A 7,826-nucleotide genomic window follows, 5' to 3' on the forward strand; every position below is an offset into this window, starting at 1 on the left:
AAGAAGAAGGTAGCAAGAAACTTCCTGGCAGATTAAAACTGTGTGCCCGACCGAGACTCGAACTTGGGACCTTTGCCTTTCGCGGGCAAGTGCTCTACCAACTGAGCTACCGAAGCACGACTCACGCCCGGTACTCACAGCTTTACTTCTGCCAGTATCTCGTCTCCTACCTTCCAAACTTTACAGAAGCTCTTCTGCGAACCTTGCAGAACTAGCACTCCTGAAAGAAAGGATATTGCGGAGACATGGCTTACCCACAGCCTGGGGGATGTTTCCAGAATGAGATTTTCACTCTGGAGCGGAGTGTGCGCTGCTATGAAACTTCCTGGCAGATTAAAACTGTGTTCCGGACCGAGACTCGAACTCGGGACCTTTGCCTTTCGCGGGCAAGTGCTCTACCAACTGAGCTACCGAAGCACGACTCACGCCCCGTACTCACTCTCGGTCGGGCACACAGTTTTAATCTGCCAGGAAGTTTCATAGCAGCGCACACTCCGCTGCAGAGTGAAAATCTCATTCTGGAAACATCCCCCAGGCTCTGGCTAAGCCATGTCTCCGCTGTATCCTTTCTTTCAGGAGTGGTAGTTCTGAAAGGTCCGCAGGAGAGCTTCTGTAAAGTTTGGAAGGTAGGAGACGAGATACTGGCAGAAGTAAAGCTGTGAGTGCCGGGCGTGAGTCGTGCTTCGGTAGCTCAGTTGGTAGAGCACTTGCCCGCGAAAAGGAAAAGTCCCGAGTTCGAGTCTCGGTCGGGCACGCAGTTTTAATCTGCCAGGAAGTTTCATATCAGCGCACACTCCGCTGCAGAGTGAAAATCTCATTCTGGAAGGTAGCAAGGCTCTGAAGTGAGCGTAAACGTAAGTCAATGGTTACCGACATAAAAATCAGTACCGCAGTTATTTGCACGTCGAATCATTTATAAAGTGGTGTGGCGCTTATTTGTGAGCTATCAAGTCGTCTCCGAAATTCTGAAGTGGCGGAAGTTTTCGGGATTTTCAGGCGATAAAGTTGTTTGAGCCATGTCTAGCACTGGAACAGTGGCTCTGGAAAGCGTCACGTTGAAATATTCGTCAGAGACGTGAGGAAGCAGTGTAAGATTATTGGCTACCACTTTTCCGATGATCCAACTACGACAAGATAACTGTTTAATACTGTCTAGTAGAAGTAACAACGTAGTGGAATTATCGTCCTAACAGTACAGATGTTAAACTGGACATAGTGTGAACGTTACAGTTCATTATTCAACTTGACTTGAATTTACTTTAACCAACTGACAATTAGGGGCCAAATTCCCGTGTCATGTATTGTGATTAATTTTTTTAAAGAAGTAGTTTTATGGAATCATGAAATCCTGCTTATTTAAAATGTGGAAGTTCATTATCGCTTCCTTTAATTAAATTGGATACTCTAAGTACAGGCATTGGTCGGTGGATCCATATCTTCAGTACACGTTTTGACAAACTTTCAAGCAGACAAATTTTAATAAATTTGGACTAAACGGTCAGTTCTGAGCTTGTGTAATAGGGAATGTGCTGGCATAAGAAACGTTTAACTACTTTTTTAAAATAACTTATTTATTATATTAAACACCAATGACCATGGGTTTTAGCGTTATAACTTCCCAAAGCCTCTTGTAAATTAGGCAATTCTTTCATTAACTTTCACTAAAAAAACCTTGACAGTTTAATTAACCTTTTTAAATTTACGTAAAACTTCTCAATGAATCAAAACATCGAAAGCTTTCGTAACTTTAATATTCTTTAAGTAAAACTTTACCATAAATTAAAAAAAGGAACACCAAGACATTACACAATTGTAAAGAATAAATCATTTGAAAGATAAGCCATGAAATCTCAAAATCAGGTCAACCACTTTGACAGTCAGTGAAAGGAATGTGCCTCTTATCCCAGATCAAGCCATTTACTTTGAAGCATTAACATCAGATTGAGCCCCTGCTCATATCATTCATACATGCCACCTCTACAGTCGCCAGTTTGGTCATAGGTCAGTTTAATAGTAGAAAGTCCTGCCAATAGCAATAGCTTCCACAACAAAAAAGGTGTTAACCACTTTCAGTAACAAAGAAACCTGAATGAGCTCTTAATTATTTTTAATACTTAGAACTACTAGTGCTCGGCATAATTATCTAACAGTTCATCTAATTTAAACTACCACATTTTTTCATTAATCCACAAGAAAAAGAGCATAGAAATAAGTATATGGTTCAATTTAATAGCCAGATGTACCTTGTGCGTTACCAATCCTTAAATAAATAGTTGCAACACAAGACCCAGAAAAAAAGTATATTGTTCAATTTAAGTGCCTGAACTACCTTGTGTGTTACCAGACCTTTAATCATCAGTTGCACTAAAGAGAGCTCAGAAGTAGGTATAATGTTCAATTTAATCGCCAGAAGTACCTTGTGCGTTACCAGTCCTTTAATCGACAACTGTACTGAACAGAGCCCAGAAACATGTATCACGTTAAATTTAATCGCAAAAAGTACCTTGTGCGTTACCAGTCCATTAAACAACTACTGTATTGAACAGAGCCCGGAAATAGGTTGTTGTTGATTAGTTTAGATTAGATTAGATTAGATTAATACTTGTTCCATAGATCATGAATACGACACTTCGTAATGATGTGGAACGTGTCAGGTTAATAAAAGATGTCTGTACAAGATATTACATTACACAAAATACTGCATGACACTAATGTTTAAGTTGTTTCTTTCCCTTAATTTATATCTAAAAATGCAGCCAATGAGTAGAAGTAGTTTTCATCTAGAAATCCTATAATCTATTTTTAAATGTTAGTTGGCTATCTGTCAGGCTTTTGATGCTGTTTGGTAGGTGACAAAAGACTTTTGTGGTAGCATAATTTACCCCTTTCTGTGCCAAAGTCAGATTTAACGCTGCATATTGAAGATCATCCTTTCTCCTGGTGTTATAGCTATGCACACTGCTATTACTTTTGAACTGGGTCGGATTATTAACAACATATTTCATAAGTGAATATATATACCGTGAGGTTACTGTGAGGATCCCTAGATCATTAAATAGATGTCAGCAGGATGACCGTGGGTGGGCTCCAGCAATTATTCTGATTACACGTTTTTGACCAATGAATACTTTTCTACTCAACGATGAATTACCCCAGAATATGGTGCCATACGAAAGCAGTGAATGAAAGTAGGCATAGTAAGCTAATTTACCGTGATTCTTATCACCAAAATTTGCAATAACCCTGATAGCATACGTAGCTGAACTCAGACGTTTCAGCAGACCATCAATGTCTTGCTTCCAGTTTAACCCCTCATCAATGGAGACACCTAAAAATTTTGAAAATTCTACCTTAGCTACAGACTTCTGTTCAAAGTCTATATTTATTACTGGAGTTGTGCCATTTATTGTACGGAACTGTATATACTGGTTTGACGCAGCTCTCCATGCTACTCTATCCTGTGGAAGCTCCTTCATCTCCCAGTACCTACCACAACCTACATCCTTCTGAATCTGCTTAGTGTATTCATCTCTTGGTCTCCCTCTACGATTTTTGCCCTCCACGCTGCCCTCCAATGCTAAATTTGTGATCCCTTGATGCCTGAGAACATGTCCTATGAACCGATCCCTTCTTCTAGTCAAGTTGTGCCACAAACTTCTCTTCTCCCCAATCCTATTCAATACCTCCTCATTAGTTACATGATAGGTATAATGCTCAATTTAATCGCCAGAAGTACCTTGCGCACACAAATCCTTTTTTCAACAGTTGCTTCGAACAGCCACAGCAATGACAAATAACACATCAGTAATAACTCCGCTGCAGACTGAAAATCTCATTCTGGAAAAACCCCCTCGCTCTGCTCGTCTACGAGACCATGCATGAGGTATACACGGGATGCCAGGTTAATGGCGTGATCCTCAACTTCCGGAAGGCGTTCAGTAAAATTCCGCCCTATCGTCTAATGAACAAAATACAAGCGTACAAAATTTTAGACCAGCATTTCGAGAAGACGGAAAAGTTATTAGAAAACAGAACAGAACCTGTCATTCTTAGCATAGAAAAGACCTTCAGACGTAAAAATAGCTTTGGTTGTACGCCAACTGAGGGTTATACGACCATTATGTTCGCATAATGTATGACTTACTCAGTGGTTAACGTCGAAAGCTCCATGAGGCTGTTTGCGGATGGTGCTGTTGTGTATACAGAAGCCAGAATGCTAGATAATTGTGACGAAATGTAGAAGAACTTGAAGGGGCTCGTAGTTTCGTGCAGGGACTGACACTAGACCCTCAACATAAGCAAATGCAGCATACTGCAGATAAATAGGCGGAAAGACCCGTTATTTATTGAATACAGTGCTAATAAACAATTCATTGATAACATTCATATCCATAAATTAACAGGGCCGACAGTGAGGTCGGTACAGCGATTGAAATTTAATATACCCAACTCCTGAAAATGACATAATGAAGGTGGCCGCCATGTTCCTTCACGCACATTTCGCGCCTTTTACGAAGTTAAGTACTAAGTGCTTTTCTGGCACTGTAATTGAATTAACTTTCACTTGACTTTGATCCTTCAATTCCTGGGTAGTGTCTGGTGAATCCTCAAAGGAAGAAATCAAACGCTGGAAGTTCAAGGAATATTGGAGGCCAGGAAATGTCGCCTTTGTTCACCAGTCCACCACGCTATCTAGACTGAACATCGTTATCAGGTTTATTGTCCATAGGCCGCGCGGAGTGGCCGCGCGGTTTGAGGTGTCATGTCACGGACTGCACGGCCCCTCCCACCGGAGGTTCGAGTCCCCCCTCGGGCATCGGTGTGTGTGTTGTTCTTAGCATAGGTTAGTTTAAGTAGTGCGTAAGTTTAGGGACCCATGACCTAAGCGCTTTGGTTCCTCAGGAATTCAAACATTTGAACATTCTTGTCCATATCACGCCACTCCCGTTTTCTGGTTCCTAACATAGCGTGCTATTCGAGTTGCCAAATCGCCCGTTTCACTGCAGCATGCTATTTTGGAGTAATGGAAGTCAAGAAAGGATTTAGAAAATGAATTGGAGTTCAGGGATGAGAAATAAATTTGTATATTATTTTGGTTAGTTCTCAGTGGCAACCCATTTTGTTTCTTCTCTAACGATACCCTAGGAGAGAAATTACATTCTAAAAAGGACGTGGGATTTTCTAATATCTGAAGGCTTTGAACAGAAGCTAGACATTGGACTATTCCCAATATGCCACAGAGCTATGGCGTCTGTGTTAATAAGCGATTCTGTCTCGCTGAAGTAGACAAATTTGCGTTCGGTGCTAACAACGTCAGCGCATCAACAGAGACTAGCAGTTGTTAGAAGCTTATCTTCACCGGCTGTCAGATATGTTAATGACGTGCTCCACAAAGAGATAACCATCACGATGGTAATGTTTCACATGCATTAATAGCCCTCTCATGTACAAATTATCAACCTGACATTGAAAAAAATTCTAATACATTATTTGGTTCCTTAAGACCTATCTTCCACAGAATTCATCATAATTTATCTAAAAAAAATAGTTGCATAGACCAATAGGGAGATGTCCTCATATGACGACAAAGAGCACATTTTACATGGAACATTTATTTGTAACATCAAAGAATACATAAAGAGTGTACACTATTAGAAAATTTATCAGAAATATCAAAGAATACATGAAGAGTGTGCACTATTTTGTATTTTGTCCACAACGAAATTGTTTCATGCACTCAGGGCATACAGCAACTTAACACTTTTCACAAATGTAACCGGTTTTCCGACGGCAGTCCCGATCGAGACACCTGTTGGTGGTGGAACCACCTGACTTGGGGCTGGCCAGTCTGATCCACCATCGAAGCGTAATTCGTTGGGTACCGCATGACAGGCTCTCTTTTTTGATTGTACAGACAACAATGGGCTTTCATCTGAGGGCCTGCCTCCACTCATTCTTGTAATCTCTCCTTTTACTTTGCATATTAGCCCAGAGGCGACTCTACTTTTGATTGCTAACAAATCCATATTTTCTTTTTCACTCATCCTCCAGAGCATCCATGCTTATACTACAGTCACATTTAGCATTTGGTAGAAAATCCTCATGTACCACCTAAGATTTCTGGTATCATTTCTACAAAGGGCCACCAAAGAATCCATTAGGTCAACTCCTCCCATTTGATTATTATAAATGCCAATGCAGTGGGGTCTTTTGATCTCTATAAACTTCTTTTCCTTTCGACAAAATCTGGTAGCAACCTCTTCAGGTTTTCTTCCAGCATATGAAGATACAACGGTTACAGGAGAATTGTCAATCTATCTCGTGACAGTAACTCCTTCTGTTGATGTCACCGCTGGAGAACTGCCACGCCTCTTCTTCTGTAATTTTTTTGCCGACTTCAGTTTTTTATCTGCTCCCTCCCATCTTTTATTGCGAATGTAACCAACATATTATATGTTTAGCACTTTCAGTTTTACCACCAAGTGAATTCTACTGAAGACTCCTGGTTCAGAAGGATGTCTTAGAATTTCACTTTCAACCTCAGTATACTTTATTGCACTTGATTCATCGTTGGCAATATTTTCATTGTCAGTGTAACTTCTTCCTGAAGATGTATTACAAGTATCAGTGAGAAGGTCCACTTCAAATGATGGGTCGTTGTCAGTCATCACTCCAAAACAAATCATCTTCTGAGTCATCTTCGAAAATTTGTAGAATTGCTGCACCACTTATAATCTGGCGAAAGTTCTTTCTTCGTTCTGTATTTGAAAGAATTCTATCGTCTTCGAGTATCTTGGCTGATGAATGCGGCCTTTCTGTCATCCTAAAGGAATAATATAGATTTACTCACGTTTTGGAAAATAACTATAAATTCGTGTATGCATATCAAACTAATTTTCTGATGTATGGCTACAGCCAATATCTACGTTACTATATATCAAACTAATTTTCTGATGTTTGGCTACAGCCAATATCTACGTTACTATATATCAAACTAATTTTCTGATGTTTGGCTACAGCCAATAACTACGTTAGTATATATCAAAACTGACTACATGACCGAGTGCTGCATACAGTGAAATATGGTACTATAAAACAACAGAGGAGAAGAAAGTCAATATTCTGTATGTACTGAAGACAGTAGTGTAAAGTCACCTTGACGGATCAAGTCCCCAAATGAGGACAGAAGTAATTTTTATGAAAACAAACAGTTATACGATTCAGATATCTGCAAAAAGTGTCAAATAATCTGTAATAAGTATTGAGAAACTTATTATAACACATACCTCTCCAGAGACAGCAGTACTTCTCTCACAGAACATGTCAAACATTCACAATACAGCTCCGTGACTATACCAAGAATGAAGTGACGAATCTAAGGTTCTACCGCGTCAAACACCAACACTGTCATTTAGGAGAAAATCTTGTAACTATTATTAGTCCTTACATGAGTTACCTGTGCTTTTACGGTCACCTCAGATGCCAAAGATGTCAGGAATGAGCCGAAATTTGCCCTCATTTAAGGACACGACGCATGAGAGGGATAGCTTAAGGACGTTCTGTATCTGGTAAATTATATACACAGGAAACAGATATTTTTATATATTTGTCGTCAAGATACGAGGCGAGAAAGTTTTTTGATAAATGTTCGACCCTGTAAGAAGTGTGTTTCCCATTCGCAGCCACTAAACAAACATTTATCCCTGTACTCTCCTGGGTTTGTAGAACCCTCTGTTCCACATCAGTCCGTGCGATAACGTTATATGCCTTTCACATAAACAACTGCAAAATTTGTAGTTGAAACGATGTCCTCAACGAAAGATTAT

At 39.9% G+C, this 7,826-nt stretch overlaps 1 non-coding gene across 1 annotated transcript; it reads right to left on the reverse strand.

Moving 5' to 3' along the window:
- Positions 1-342: 342 nt before the first annotated feature.
- On the reverse strand, positions 343-417 carry Trnas-cga (transfer RNA serine (anticodon CGA)). The gene has a single exon. It is a non-coding gene; the product is annotated as a tRNA-Ser (tRNA).
- Between the last annotated feature and the right edge of the window lie 7,409 nt (positions 418-7,826).

This window comes from Schistocerca nitens, chromosome 5 (genome assembly GCF_023898315.1).
Source record: "Schistocerca nitens isolate TAMUIC-IGC-003100 chromosome 5, iqSchNite1.1, whole genome shotgun sequence".
NCBI classification, from domain to species: Eukaryota; Metazoa; Arthropoda; class Insecta; order Orthoptera; family Acrididae; genus Schistocerca; species Schistocerca nitens.